This window comes from Myotis nattereri (genome assembly GCF_964212035.1).
Source record: "Myotis nattereri genome assembly, chromosome: 3".
In the NCBI taxonomy this organism is placed as follows: Eukaryota; Metazoa; Chordata; class Mammalia; order Chiroptera; family Vespertilionidae; genus Myotis; species Myotis nattereri.
Window position 1 is genome coordinate 176,491,351 of NC_138077.1, and position 15,775 is coordinate 176,507,125.

The 15,775-nt window shown below is 45.4% G+C and overlaps 1 protein-coding gene across 5 annotated transcripts in view; it reads left to right on the top strand.

Annotated features, from left to right (window-relative positions):
• DAB1 (DAB adaptor protein 1) overlaps window positions 1–15,775 on the top strand; it is a 713,425-nt gene that overhangs the window by 320,704 nt on the left and 376,946 nt on the right. For 2 of the 5 annotated variants that reach the window (XM_081088462.1, XM_081088459.1), the window contains exon 1: window positions 1,272–1,416. The exons of the other annotated variants lie outside the window; for them this stretch is intronic. The gene's annotated coding sequence lies outside the window, so the exon portion shown is untranslated. Of the gene's footprint in view, window positions 1–1,271; window positions 1,417–15,775 lie in introns of those variants that run through there. 5 annotated transcript variants of the gene reach the window in all.

Consider the following 15,775-nt stretch of genomic DNA (forward strand, 5'->3'; position numbering starts at 1 on the left):
TCAGTCCAGGATCTTTTGCCATGTTCTCTCGCTAGGTTCTGTCTTTAGGTTCTGAGGCCAGTTTCTGTCCAGGATCTTTTGCCATGTTCTCTCCAGCGAAGTTCTTCTGTCTCTAGAGAAAGTTCTGTGTAGGTTCTGTGCCTAGGTTCTGTCTCTCTGTCTCGTTACATCTGTATTTATACCAGTTGATTCAATCCTATCAATCTCTATTCCAAAGGTTAGGGCATTTCTTATCTCCATTCCAGGGAGTAAAGATTATGTAGCTTAAGCATGATTGTTCGTAGTTAAAGTGATTAATTACCCGCCTGGCACTTAGTTGAGGGGTTTTATTCCCTCCCTAACTTCAGGGGAAAATCCCTACCTGGGGAAACAACCTTTCTCAGAGAGGAGAGCTTGGTTAAAACACATAGTGCCAAGAAGGTGAGCAAACATTTTAAGAACAGTATGCCATATATGCCAGGTCCTTTGAAACAGCAAGGATGGACCGGCTCCCGGCACACACTCTCAGGGGGAGGAATCCCTTGCTAGAAAAACCAAACTGATTACAACCCTCACCCAGTTTAACCTGGGAAACCTCAGTGAGGACCAAAGCCACCAAACCAGGTTTGACCACTGGGAGCTAGCGCCCCCTCCTGCCTAGGGATGTGGGGGCAACACGCCCTCACAGGACCTCCGTTTTAGTTTTCGGCCTCTGGCACTCACGATATTCGGGTGTGCGTGTGTCGGGAGGCTTGGATTAAAGAGTAGGCCCTAGGGAAAAATGAGGGAGGCCAGGCAGGGGCTGCTGGTGGTGATGGTGATGAAAACACTGGCCACTTGGTAAAACCAAAGTGGACTAGCTTTTCCCCCTTCTCTCCCTCACCCCTCCACCCGCCCGCACAGCGGGGGCGGGGACCGGCACTCCGGCCAGGCTCCCTCTCTCCGCGCCAGGATGCGGAGTGAGCGCAAAGGGTCCACAAGCGCGCCTGCAAACCGCGGCGCCCCCGCTCGCTCGCTGGCTCGCTCTTCCTCCTCCTCTTCCTCCTCGTCGCCACCGCGACTCAGCTAAGCTCCGGTGGCGCGGAAGGCGCCCGGGCGGGGGCGGGGGCGGGAGCCGCGAGGTACGGGCCAGGGGCGCGCGGCGGGCGGACCTGAGGCTGCAGCCACGAGCCAGCAGGTGAGCGGCGCCACAGGGCGCCCCGTGGGTGTGCGGTGGGTGGGGCGGGGGCTGCGGGAGGAGGCGGGGCTGCACGCGGGGAGGTCTCCTCCCCCTGCTCTGACGCGAGGCCCGTGGCTCTCGGGGAGGATGGACTCCGCTCCACGCTCGCCCGGGCTTCCCCGGGCTGGAGAGCGCGCCTGAGTGCGGCCGCCCGCCGGGCGTGGGAGCCGCTTCCCGGGCGGCTGCGGCAGCGGAGGAGGATGCTCGCGGCAACCCAGGTGAGGCGCGGGCGGGAACGCGGCGCCGGGACACCCGGGGCCCCCAGGGGCGGAGGAAGGCTCCTGGGGCTCCCCTCTCAGGAGTTTGGCGAGGGGTGCCGCGAGGAAGGCTGCTGCAGTTTCCTCCGCTTGCTGGGGGGAAGGGGTGACCTCTGCGCCTACCTTGGGGGTCCTCCCATAACCCCTCTTCTCCCTACTTCCCACCAGGCGCGATCCCCTCTCCACCCCTGCTCCCCCGAAACACTCCTCCCTCTCCGAGACTTCCTGCGCCCTTCTTCCTCCTGCGCTTTCGGCTCTACTCCTTTCTCCCACTCCCGAAGCTCCCGATGCTCCCGAACCCTCCTCCCCGCCTCTTTCTTACTCGCCGCTTTTCACTTCCCTACACATGGACAGGGCTCCGTCTGCCCCGACCTGTGGAAGAACGGACCCATCTCAGGGACGCCTATCCCTTCCCAGGCACAGAGCTACACTCCGCGTGTCCTCGGACCCCAACCCTTCCCCGAGTCCTCCATGGGCTCAGTTCTCGGTCGCGCCCCCACCTCCATTCCACTCCGCAGTCCCACGCCGCCCCGACAGACTCCGCGCTCTGCTGCTTATCAGACCTCGGGGTCTAGGGGGGTGGGGGAGGGTTGTTTTTGTTTTGTTTTTTCTTCTCCTACTGGGGAAACTTTAAAATCCCGGCCGTTTGGCTCCTAAAGAAGCCCTGAGAGGAGGGCTGAGGCGTGGGGAAAACCTGGAGGCAGGGAGTCCGCGATGGGGGGAGGTTGTGTCGCGGCGTCGTAAAGGGGCCATTGGATGTACATTTTGAAACATACAAAGTACCTTTCAAAACGGCGGCCGTTGCTGCAGCCCAGACTCTTCCTCCCCCTGCTGTCTCCGTCCCGGGAAGTCTTATTGTGACCCCTGGTGGGAGGGCGCATCTTTTCTGTGCACTTTTTAAAGCTCCCGCCCCCCTCCCCCTTTTGGGGGGGCGGGTGTTGCTTGTGGACCGGGCCGGGGAATTGGGGGAAGTGTGTGTGTGTGTGTGTGTGTGTGTGTGTGTGCACCAGGGGAGGCTGACTCTCGCGCCACTTAGCTTCTGTGTCGCTCCCGGACCCGCCAGACTGTGTACGTCTCACTCCCTGTGAACTCGCCTCCACCCCCAACTGCCTCACACAAGTCTTCATTGTTGGGGGTCTGCCCGGGCACTTCCGCCTGGGCTGCGAGAGTCTGAAGGAATGGGGTCGGGATGGGAAGGCCGAGGCGCTGGGCAGCCGCGGTGGGGTCTGGCTGGGTGCTCGCTTCGGAGGGCGAGGCGGAGAGCGCCCCGGCGCGGGCATCCGTGCGCTGCCGCCAGTGCGGGCGCGGGCGTCGAGGGCGGGGTGAGTGCCCGCGTGGGTGCGCGCCTGCGGGTGTGTGGATGCCGCTGCACTCCGGGCTTAGCTCCTTTAGAAGGAGAGACGAGAGGAAAGCTGGCAGAAAGCGCACTTCTTGCTGCTCCGGAGTGCGGTGGACGGGCGGGTCCGCTGACATGGAAGCTACAACGCAGTTCTGGGTGAGCGGCTGGGACGCCAGAGCCAGGATCCGCTGACCCTTGCCGCTCCCTCCTCTCCTCCCCTCCTGGTCCCTTCGATACACTTTCACAATGTTTATGGTTTTGAATAACGGCCTTGTGGGGGTTCGGCTGACACTTTATAACAGTTAACATATTTTTAAGTAATTATACAAATTAAAGGTAGCTTACGTCCACAACCTCCTAATTATCTTGTTCACGTCTGTACATTTATGCACCAATTATAGGTCTTTGGTAAATCCATAACATTACAAACCATCCCTACCCCCTGAATTAGCACCCACTGTTTTTGTTATCTCAATGATGAGTGATACTAAATGGAACCCTGTATCACACTGGCTTGGAGAGAGATATGGGGGGCTTGGGGGAGGGAGAGGTTGGCTGAAGTAGGAGCACTACACCCACCCCCTCCACCCCATCTCTCTCACTTCCTATCCTGACAAGGCTTGGTGACAATTCGGGAATCTAAAAGGGATCAAGGATTTTCTTGATTTCCTATTGAGCAGGGCGACCTAATCAAAAGCTGTATAAAAGTCAACTTCTAAGCAATCAGGAATCATCCGCTGATGTCTCTGATTGAAACCCCGGCATTCAAATGGAGTATCTGAGAACTCGCAGACATGGCTTTTGAAGCACTATTGTTCTTTTCCATACATAGAGGCTCTCTTAAAGGTTTAGGAAGTTCAAAATGCGGTGATTTGAAAGAGTGACACTGGAGCTATTTGGCCAGGCTGAGAGGATCCAAGGGGATGAGAGAAGAGGCCGAGGTGGAAAGTGCAGACGTGTTGTTACTACCTTCTTGGGAACTGTGCCCCTCTCCAGTGGGAATTCAGTTCTACACATCAAGTTGGCAATTAGAGCTCTTCCTACAGCAGCAGATTTAGAAGATGGTTTTTAGTAAGTTTTTTTTTGTGGGTTTTTTTTTGGTGGTTTGCTTATGGTTTGAATAGGCTTATCTGAAACATTTAATCATGTGCATTGTATTCAACAATAAAATCTGAATAAAAATTACTTATTGTTGATGAAGCTCATCTCTCAAGCTGTTTCACAGTATGTTTCCTTTGCAAGGCATACCATTGTGTGATGCTGCCAGGAAGAGATGGTATCACTCATTGTTCATTTTCTCCTCCCAAAGCCAGACAGGAATCTGCTGCTTCACTCCCCCTTTGCCCTCCAGAGTAATTTTTCTGAAATGGGTGGGCGTTTGGCATGGTACCCGATAGTACCCATCTTACAAATTGCAATTGGTGGATTTCGGATGCCTAGAGCTATCCTGCAGGCAAATGAAGAATCTAATTTAGGCAGCATTTCATTTTGCTAATTCAATCAAGTCAAACATTTTGTTTTTGCTGAAATTTAATCCTTCTCTGAAACCAATAAAGCTAACAAAGCAAGAAAATCACAACTTCTGTCTTTCAGATGGCACTTTTAAAAAATTGAAGGCTGCTGTCAGGAACTTTCAGTGCTACTGAGGGCTTACTGTGACAATGGCCACTGGGGATGGAGGATAAGTCACTCTCAAAACCTCAGTTTCATCATTTGCAAAACAGGGCAATATTATCTACTCTGTGGATCTTTGAGCAATTTTATGGGGGGGGGGAGTCTCTTTGGGTGCTTTGGCAGGATTTCAGGAGAAGGGTAACCGTTAGCAATAGAGAGCATGTGTTTCTACTATGGAGAGAAGATAGCATTGGGGATTGGAAGGCCAGGGCTGAATTCAGGTACTGTCTGACTTTGTCATATTTGCAAATCAATTATCTTATTAATAAAAACAAGACTATTTCACCTTTATGGAGTACTTACCAAGAATCAGGTATCCTTTTAAGCACTTTGAATTATTAATTTATTCTTTTTAAGTTTTTATTATTTTTTTAAAAATACTTTTTTCTTGATTTCAGAGAGGAAGGGGGAGGGATAGAGAGATAGAAACATTAATGATCAGAGAAAATCATTGATTGGCTGCCTCCTGCATGCCTCACACTGGGGATTGAGCCCACAACCCGGGCATGTGTCCTGACTGACCAGGAATCAAACTGTGACCTCCTGATTCATAGGTTGATGCTCAACCACTGAGCCATGTCAGATGGAAAATTCTTTTACAAAAAAATATTTATTGTTGAAGTATTACATATGACATATGTCCCCTTTCTCCCACTGACCTCTTATAGCCCCACCTCTAGTAATTTATTCTTTAAATAACCCTAGGAAGTAAATACTTGTATTCTCATTTCCATTTGATTGATAAGGAAACAGAGAGTTGGTAACTGGCCCAAGGTTACCAACACAGCTGTGAAGGTATAGAACTAGGATTTGAATCCAAGCATTCTGGTTTAAAGCTCCCCTAATCACTGTATTATGCTGCCTCTGAGTGGGGAGGTGACCTCAGCCATCTCCCAGGGAAGTTGTAAAATTTAATTGGAAGTAGTGGTATGACAGGTGTTTAGATGTCTGGACATGGGTGCTCGACTGCTGGGTTCAGACCTCAGCTCCCCAACCCTGCCAGCTGTGTGGTCCTGAGGGAGCAGGACAGTGGCGCCCCCCCGCCCCCCCCCCCCAGTTGCGGTTTCCCTGAGATCAGATGGGCGTGGCATTGGGTCCCCGCCCACTGACCAGTTGTTTGCACCTGCCTTGGCCTGGCATTGCCCACTTACCTGCTCCACCATCCCACCCCAGTCCCACTGTCATTGGGGCCAGCGCCGCATCACCAACACCCGCGATGTTTCGCGTCGCTCCCTGGTGGTCAGCACACGTCATAGCAAGCGGTCACACTCCCAGCAGAACTCTCAGTTGGAGGGGACAATTTGCATATTAGGCTTTTATTATATAGGATAACAGCACCTTCCATATAAGATTGTTGTATGGACTATAGGACTTAACACAAAGTGCTTGGAATAGTACCTAGCATGTAATTTTATTTAGCTATTAATATTATCCTTCAAATGAGGTAAATCCTTCTCGGATAAAATGTTTTCTATTTGTAATTGATATCCTGGGCCTTAAATATTCCAATAGTATCTTTTTTCTTTTTATTCTTCTTCTTCTTCTTTTTTTTTTTTTTTGCTACCCACTGGGTGCAGTGTAAGAGATATATTTCAGCATTTCAGGCAGAAGTTTTGTTTAGCATGCTGGAAATATTTCCTGAACATCTTCCCTCTTAGTGAAGAGAATTTTGATGTACACATAATGCTAAAATCTCCATACCATTGCACTTTTCAGCAATTACATTCAGGGAAATAAAATGACTATTTGGTTGAATTTTAGAAGCAGAATAGTCATCTCTCCCAATTTATGGATTGGAAAACAAACCAGGCTTGGGGAGATACATAACTTCACACCTGAGAGGCACTATCAGAACCCAGAATTATTGGACTCTTTGTCCAGTGCTCCTTCCTCAGGACCGGATTGCCTCTTATACTAGGACAGAGAAGTGGCTTGAAAATATAAGTAGAACGTGGAAGTGTGGAGGTAGTGCCAGGCTAAGAGCAGGAGCCAGCCGGATGTTCTGTTCTGAAAAATAATAAATAAATAAATAAATAAATAGAAAGAGTATCCAGTAGGAAAAGGAAACCGCTCCTCTGGCAATACATTTATATACAGTCTATGCAAGATAGGAACCTGTGTTAAAAAAATAAACATTAAGTCAATGAATCACTTGAACACTTCCCTTAGGTTGGAGCACAAATTATCAGGTTTCCTTTCCTGTGAGATGCTCTTTGTATATTCCATTTAGTCCCCAGATGTGGAAAGGTTTTGGTTCAGGAATCACAAAACTCCTCTGGCTTCTAGTTCATGAAATATGCAGCATATTCTTTTGGAAAGAAATTGCCAGCTTGCTTTTATTATCATTATTATTATTATTTTATTTTATTTGAACCTGACACACAACCAATCTACAGTGCCAGTGGGGGATTCTCATAAAGAAAAAGGAAAACAAATAAAATTCTGCTGAACAGAAAAACACAAAGTTAAAATGATAAAAGTTCTGTGGTGGTGAAGATGTTTGTAAGCGATAAAAATGAGAGGAGGGCCCTCTCAGATGGAGGTGACACATTCAGAGTGAACCCAAGTCAGCTGTGTAGCCTGCTTGCCGTGAGTCTTGTAAAGTTACCAACCCTATGTATTGGTTGCAAGCTTCATGCCAATTTCTGACTCTCTCTGTTGGTCATCCTCTCTGTTTCTTGCTGGATGCATGATTTATCGGTTCACTAACCATCATTTAGGCCAGTCCTTTCTCTTCCTTGGCTCTCCTGTTTCTGCCTCACAGATTGTTTCTCTTTCAGTTTTTGTGTGTGTTTGTTTCTTCTTAGTGCCACAATTAACAATAAAGACTAAAAAGTTATGAATATGTATTGAGAGGACCTGGGAATTTGAGGAAGCCAGTCATCCTCACAGACATCACTTCTATGTCCATTCGACACATATTTACTGTGCACCTACTGTGTGCCTGCTGTGACTCTGTGCTAGGCATTGTGAGCAGTGCCAAAATGCAAAGGTGCAGTCTCTGCCATCCAGGCACCCGGCCTCCGGCATAAATAACTGCTCCAGGGTGAGATGTGGTACAGAAAAATATCTGTTCAGCACTGGAAGCTTCCAGAGGAGTAATTTGTTCCACCTGGAGAAAGGAAAGGGTGGGGAAGTTATCACTGAAGAGATTGTATTTCAGCTGGAGGCTAAAGGGGAACCAGAAGTTTCTCAGGAATCAAAGGCATTCCAGACTGAAAGAATTACATGGGTAAAGACACGTGGGCATGAAAGTTCATTGTTTGTTTGGAGGTGGGCATAGTTGTGTGTGGTTGTCATATAGAATATGTGGTTAAAATGGGTGATTTTATAGAGCATTTCCCAAAACTATGTTTCTGGGAGCACGAGTGTCCCCCAAGAGACTCGTGTTTAGGGATTGAGCATCAACCCAGGAACCAAGAGGTCACTGATTCCATTCCTGGTCAGGGCACATGCTTGGGTTTTGGGCTCAATCCCCAGTAGGGGGTGTGGAGAAGGCACCGGATGATTCTGATCATTGATGTTTCTATCTCTCTATCCATGACCCTTCCTCTCTTTATCTAAAAAAAATCAATAAAAACATTAAAAAAAGAAGTTTCCAAACTTATTTGCCATAGAGCCTTTGATTTCAAGTAGCCACTTCATTGTCTTATGAGATAGATTAGAGAAAATGTTTGTAGGTAATCACTTATGTTTCTTAGAAACAGCAATTAATTAATTTTATCATGAAAGTAATGTGTGATTTGAAATATCGTATAGTATATTAACACATACAAAGAATATAAACAACAATACTGTAAAAAAAAAACAAACAAAAATAAAAAAACAACTCTGTACCTACAACTCAGCTTAAGAAATAAAGCCATACAATTCAAGCCATTTAGTACCCTCTCCCTGATCATATCTTTCCCTCCTGCCAGAGGTAACCCTTATCCTAAATGTGATGTTTGTCATTCCATATACTTCTTTTGAATATGCTTTTCAGAAGGACACACAAAGAATTCCATTGACTTCTCATCCAGTTTAAAGCTCACCACAACAGAGATAATAAGAAACAGTTTTTTATCCAATAAATGTCCAATAAAGGACATTTATAAGTTCTTTAGGGGAAAGAAATGTGGCTTCTCCTTTGGACAACAGTTCCCAAAATGTAGTTGATACTTAACAAGTTTCTGTTGGATTGCAATGAATTAAATGTGTGTAGTTTGATGTGGTTCATTAAGTTCACGTAGATAAAGAGATTGGGGTAAATTGTTTTCCATTGACACTATTGAAATGCATTGCGATCAACGATCTAGAAAACATATTGTTTTGTTGCAGTTCTTTATTTTGTAATCTGGATTTGGAAATGAATAGTAACAGTCATCTATTGAAAGTTACGGCAGTGTTTTCTTGACATCTTTAGAATCATTGACAATAACTGCTTACCCAAATCTGTCCTGTTAAATGGCTGATTCAGTGGAGGTATCTACTTCCATTATAGAAAAACATGATAAATATAAATGCTTTCCATCAAAAAGGAAACTTGTAAATTGCAATGCTAATTAATTACTCAGCATCTGGACACTAAATACTTTGGGGGTCCTATCCTTAGGGTCCCTGAGAAATAACTTACTATTAGTGACAGAATGTTACAATTAGGTACTCTCATTCCAACACAGTATTTCTCTTGACATATGTGAGGTACATCCTCTTGAAAAGGGTCACATAATATGAAACATATGTCTTATTTGGTTGACATTTTCCTTTTCTATTTTCTTACCCTATCATATATCACTGTATACATGTCAATATGTAGAATGGACGTTAGAATGTTGCTGAGGGCTGCAGGGTCGAAAGAATGAGAGGGGAAAGAAAGTGGAAGACTTCTAGGCTCACTGGGAGAGGCTTTTTGGACTAAATCATGGTCATTATGGGACAGAGCAAATTAGCTTTTCCCACAGGATTGAAGTTGATCATGGCAGTGAATCTACCCTTAGGGTTTCTGCCTTTGGTTGCACTGGTACCGATTTCTCCTAGTAGTTTTAGAAGGAGTAGTGGTAAAATCCAGCAGGTAGCAGAATGAGAGTTAATGTGGGGTGTGAGTGATCATAAAGGATGCAAACACGGCACAGAGGGCAAGGAAGGGAAACCATGCAATGCCGTACCCTTGTGATTGCCCAGTGATGCCCACATACTGACAATGACATGTGCTGGTGCTTGTCTTGAATCGTGGGACCCATTCTGAGCACTGTTGCATGCATGCTCACAGAATTTCTAAATATAAAACACAGCCGTTCAAATATACTCAAGTGAAACCATAAATGCCAATAACCCAATTGTGGATGAAGTCAGAGATGGGCCAACCATATGCAGAATCGGAGCTATGGCACGTATTGTTAGAACGTAATTCAAATGAATGCAAAAAAGGTTACTGTAATTTATTCCTTTGGGAAACTGAATAGATTTATAGACACCATAGAAGTTGGATTCCTGCCAACCTTCTGCTATCTAACTTCCTAATTTTAATGTAGTTGAATTTATCAATCTTTCTTTTATGGTTAGTAATTTTTATGTCTTATTTAAGAAAGCCTTTTCTTTAACCTCGATGTCATAAAGATATTCTTTTTTATTATCTTCTAAACGCTTTATTGTTTTGCCTTTCACAGTTAGGATCTATAATCCATGTGGAGTGTGTGTGAGAGAGTGTGCTTGTGTGTGAGTGTGCATGAGTGCATTGTGTGTGTGGTGTGAGGTAGGAATGTGTTCTAATTTTCTTCCATATGGGAAAAAAATCATCCTGACATTTAGGAAAGTTTCTAGGCATATATTTTGTCCACTCTTTTGCCCAAATCATGCTTCTTTATTATTACAGCTGTATAGTAAACCTTGTATTTGGCAGGACAATCCCCCATAATGCCCATTTGTCTTCCATATACATTTTATAATCATCTTTTAAAATTACACAACAATACTCTTGAGATTTGATTGAAGTTAACATTGATTTTAGGGATTAATTTAGGAAGAATGACATCATTATTATATTGAGTATGCTTACTCATAAATACCTCTATTTATTGAGCTCTTATTTATAACTGTCTTTCAGTACACATTATAGTTTTCTTCATAAAGGTCTGCACTTTTGTTAGATTTATTTCTAGGTACTTTATATATTTTCAGATGCTATCGTACATGCTATCTTTTAAAATTATATTTTCTATTTATCTTATTTTTTCTTCACATTCCCCCTGCATTTCTTAATCTGGATGGTGGGTGTTAGGGAGGACTGAAACTGGGGCTTGAGTGCTTACTAAGCATGGGTGCCTTACAAGTTCTCATTTGATACCCAGAACAGCCTCAAGGGGAAGGCTGTGGGTAGCTTAGCACTGCTGATCACTTCCATCCTTTAGAGACTGACAGTGCAGGGGATGATATCCTTTGTCCCAGTGGCCCGTGGGAGTGTGGAAGTGACAAAGGAGGCTAGTGAGGGGGCGAGAAGCCAGTTACCTTGTTCAATGGGCAGAAGTCTTTGAAAGACATCTCTGATTTTCCCCTGGAGAGCAAGGGGATATGTGCAGGATGGCACAGGCCTTCCCTGGTTAGATACCTGTCTCGGGTGAGTAACATGAGCTGGGGCCTGGGGGCCAGAGTATGGCTCCCAGACAGGCTGATCTGGCATTGCGGGCAGGCCATAGTCATCTGGCAGCCTGAGAGATACAATTTGGCTGGTAGCTACAGTCTAATTTGACTTTGCAGGGCTATCTCAGGTCAGTGAACATTATTCCCACTTTCAGATGGGGAGCCACAGATCTGGAGAGATGGAAGATGTGGCCAAGTCATCAGACTGAGCTGGACCAGAGGCCCAGGTCTTTTTGCACCCATATCAATGCTCTTTCCATCCCATGTTGACTTAAAATCCTCAAATATGTTATGATGATATTATACTGAAATACTGGAACCACTTTTCATTGGAGGAAATACCATTATGCATAAAAATTATAAAAAAGGGATAATGGGAGAGATGTTGGATTATGGCCCATGTGTTGTTGTTGACTATTACTTGTCACTTTGCCTCTCTTCTCTTCTTTCCCCTCCCCTTTCCTCCCTTCCTTTCTCTCACATTCCTTATGCTCTTTTCATAAGCCCACTCCCACTCATTTCTTCTCATTTAAATAATTTTTTTAAATATATTTTATTGATTTTTTACAGAGAGGAAGGGAGAGAGATAGAGAGTTAGAAACATCGATGAGAAACATCGATCAGCTGCCTCCTGCACATCTCCTACTGGGGATGTGCCCACAACCCAGGTACATGCCCTTGACCGGAATCGAACCTGGGACCTTTCAGTCCGCAGGCCGACGCTCTCTCCACTGAGCCAAACCGGTTTTGGCTTAAATAATTTTTATATTTTAGGATATCCATTTCTCTACAAAAGTTGTCCCTACAACATGAATATTGATAAAATTTCAAATTATCAAGTGCTGTATCTCTGCCCTCTTCTCTCATATCCCACAATTAGTGCATTTCATTGTCTTTTCTGGAATGAAGCTAACACCTACCATACTAGTTTAGGTTGATACAAAAGTGGGTCTCTTATAGAAAGCATGATTAAGGGATAGAACATTGGTTAATTTGATGACACTATATATTTTTTTTCTCTTTGTTGTATATGTGGGTTCATAGCTATGGGGTCAGATACCATTCTGTACACATTTGCTCCAAGTGTAGCAGCAGAAAGCAAAGTCCGGATTCAGTAGCCATAAATCAACAAGGCTGGGAGAAGGGGGTTGAATACTAGACTAACATTGCCCTCTTTAAAAAAATAAATGAAGACCATTCAACATAGGCTCAGTCTAAGTTGGCTGCTTCCCTCTGCCTGCCTCTCCCAGGCATGGGTATTTTTCTCAGGTGTCTTGAGCCCCGTCTCTATTAAAACACTACACTTCATTACACCCTCAATTGTTCTGTTACTGTGGGCTCCTCTACAGATTGCGGGTTCCTCAAGGGTACTGTAGACTTGTCCTTCATGCCCCATATGCTTGCTTTTTGAGGCAGTTCACCTTAAATACTTACCGCCTTTAGTTTTTTAAAGCCCACCAGAGTTTCTTTGCAGTGGAGGTAAAAGTGTCCTTATAGAGAACTATTTTGAGCCTATGAAAACGAAATCAGTGCTGTCTGTTGTAATTTTAAACATTTCCTTTTGGGACATGTTTTTAGGTCCATTTATTCCAAAATGGTGCCTTTTATGTCCTGTCTTCCTTCCCTCTTCTCCTTTCCTTTCTTCCTATTTCCCTTCCAGTTTTATCAAAACAAATCAACAACAAAAGTGTTCTCAGCCTCAAGGGTTATGCATGATCTTACAGTCACTAGGATGTGCTGCATCCCCCTCTTTCTCACACACACCTTTCAGTGCAGGAGGAAATATGTGGGGAACGGGCAGGAGGTAGACTTTGTAGTTCTTGTCAGATGCCCTACTAGCATAAGTATTTTACGTGGGTGATTCTTAGTGGAGTGTCGGCAGCTGATTTACAAATGGCATCCTAAAGAGGAGACTCTGCCAAGCAGCATGTGTCAGGGGTGTTATCCCTTTCTGTATCATCCCTGAACACACCCAAGCCCACATCAGCCCACCATGACTCCCAAGCAGAACTGAATACTTTTGATGATATACATCAGTGAGAGTCTAGTCAGGAGACACATACCAGGTCGCTCAATGGGAGGAATTTAATGCAGATAACTAGTTATGAGGTGTTGGAAGAGCTGAAGTACTAGTAAGTGTGACAACGAAACAAAGAACCAAGACTAGCCCACCTGCTCCCAGACCTGCAGGCACTAGGTTGGGGAGCTGGGTCGGGGGAGTAAAAGGGAAGGTGTTAACAGAGCCCAGGAGCTGGGCTGTTGGGAGCTTAGCAGAGGCTGCATGGTAGGAGCAGGTACACACAGGGGTGGGCTGGCACCTTGGCAGAGACTTGGCCAGTTCTGGGAATGCTGCCTTGAAGCAGAAAGAGAGGGAAGGGGGAGAGAGACCTTAGCTTCTCCTTCCCTCTCCTTCAGGTCTCCTGCCAGTCTTTCCCATTCAGTGAATCTAACTGGAAGTCATTGGCCAGGGAGCCTGGAAAATGTAGTTGGGATTAGCTTCTTGCTACACTCAACAGAGCAGGAGTTGGGATGGGAGGCAAAGAGGCAAAGGACTAGTTCGTGTGCCAGGAAAGGAATTGCTGACAGAAGTGGTTAATATTGCAGAGCTAAAGGGAAGCAAGGAGGTGAAACACTTACTCCTCCTCTGCCTTCTGCCCCCACCCATCCCATCCCACTCTGCAGAAAGCTGAGAGTGGCTCTTCTGGCAGTTGCATCTCTATCACCAGGGTGAGCCATCTCAGCGTTGGGTGCCTGGTGAGTGGTACATTAGGAGGAGGACCATAGAGTCCCTTTTCTGCAATTCCAACATCTAAAAGCCTCTGAAAACTTGGTGTGTGTGTTTGTTGTTGTTTTCTTAAATAACCCATTTAGTGGCCAAACCTGACCTCTCCTGAACTGCCATGAGGCTACTTATAATCTCTACTGATCTCTCTGAGTGTGAATAGTCAGATGTATAGCTCAGGAAGCATTAATGAATTTGATTGCAGGGTGCCACCCCAAACCCAGGAGGGGATATTATAAAAGGTAAGTGTATGGCATAGGATATGCTGCCTTTCTAAAATGCAAAATAAAATATGTGTTCTTAACACATCTCACCCAGAGGATTTGAATAGGGGATTGTGAACCTGTGTTTTAACCTGGCTGAGGGAGAATGAATGGAAACATGGCCCTATAAACATGCAGTTATAAAGCCAGGACCTCAGCTCCTTGACAAGAAGCTGCCTGTGCATGGGTTTCTGCTCTAATGGAGATGGTGATGCTGGCAGCAGTGATGATAGTGATGCTGAGGATGATGGTGCCTCTCTGGAATCATGGAGGGCTGAGCCGGGTTGGCCCCTGGAGCCTGGCAGAACAGGACAGCCCACTCATTCTGTGGAAGAGGAGACCTTGCTTAGGTAGGAGGCCTGGCACACATGCCATAGGGACACTAAGGGGTTAATAGTGGAGCTGGAACCACTTATTTCCCATTTGCAGTGAATGATGTTTCTGATTCTTTGGTTACACTCAAACATTTAAATATTTGACATTTAGATGGAATAAAGGAAGCCAGAAGGTGTACACATAGGTGGATCTGCACCCCAGTCATATATTTCCATAGTATTTTGTGTGTGTGTGCACGTGGGTACACACTATTCAGATATTTTCTCCTTTGGTCTTCAGGATAATCCTGTCAGATAGACAGGATGGCCATTATTATCCCCACTTTACAGATAGTCAAACCAAGGCTTAGTTTGGCTGATAAGTAGCTCTTGTGGCCATGGGCGAGGCCCTTGACTACTCTGAGCCTCAGTTGGAAAAGTGAGTTCTTATAGGGTTGTTTCATAAATCAAAAGAAGTAACACCTGAAACGCTATTAGAACTGTGCCTGGTGCACACTGACATGGCACAAGTAGCAGTTCTTTCTGCCTCACCCTCCACCTGCAAGCAAGGGAAACAAACTGCAGGAAGTCACACAGCTCCTTCTTCCCTGTGAAAAGGACATGCTTCATATAATGAAGACAATTCAGACTTGAATGACCTTCACTCTCTGTGCGTTTGTTGTTTTTTTGTGCCTGTGAGTGTGTGTTGTGTGTGTGTGTGTGTGTGTGTGTGTGTGTGTTTCAGCTTTAAGAGGAAGATCTTTAACTAATGCCACCTTGTGCTAATTTTCCTTTTCTTCAGAAACTGGGTCATGGTTTGCTGTGACCTTGGTGGCCTCTCTTGTCTTCCCAGGTCAGCATACAGTTTGATATTTTGTTTACTCCACATCTGATAGGAGGGGAAAGAGCCACCAACACCACACACAATTTGCTGCAGAAAGCAAGTTTATTTCTTGTCAGCACACAGGGGACTTGATTGATCATAATTCACTTCAGATGGGCATAATAAAATGTTTTCTTTTTCTGAATATTTTGAAAGATTAATAGAGCTGCATTCTTAGGGAAAGTTTATTAATCCATAACTTACAGAAAACTCCAGAGAAAGAAGAGGTGAGATATGTTCTGTAGGTACAGACGTCAGGCACACCATCACTGGAATTGAATTGCGCATACATTATTCAGCTAGCTACCTTCCAGGTGCATTACAGGTTGCTGATGTGATGGGGACTGTGTCTTGGGTATGATTTAAACAAGCTGTTTATTTTATTTTTAAACTAGAGGCCCAGTGCACAAAATTCGTGCACTGGGGGTGCATCCCTCAGCCCGACCT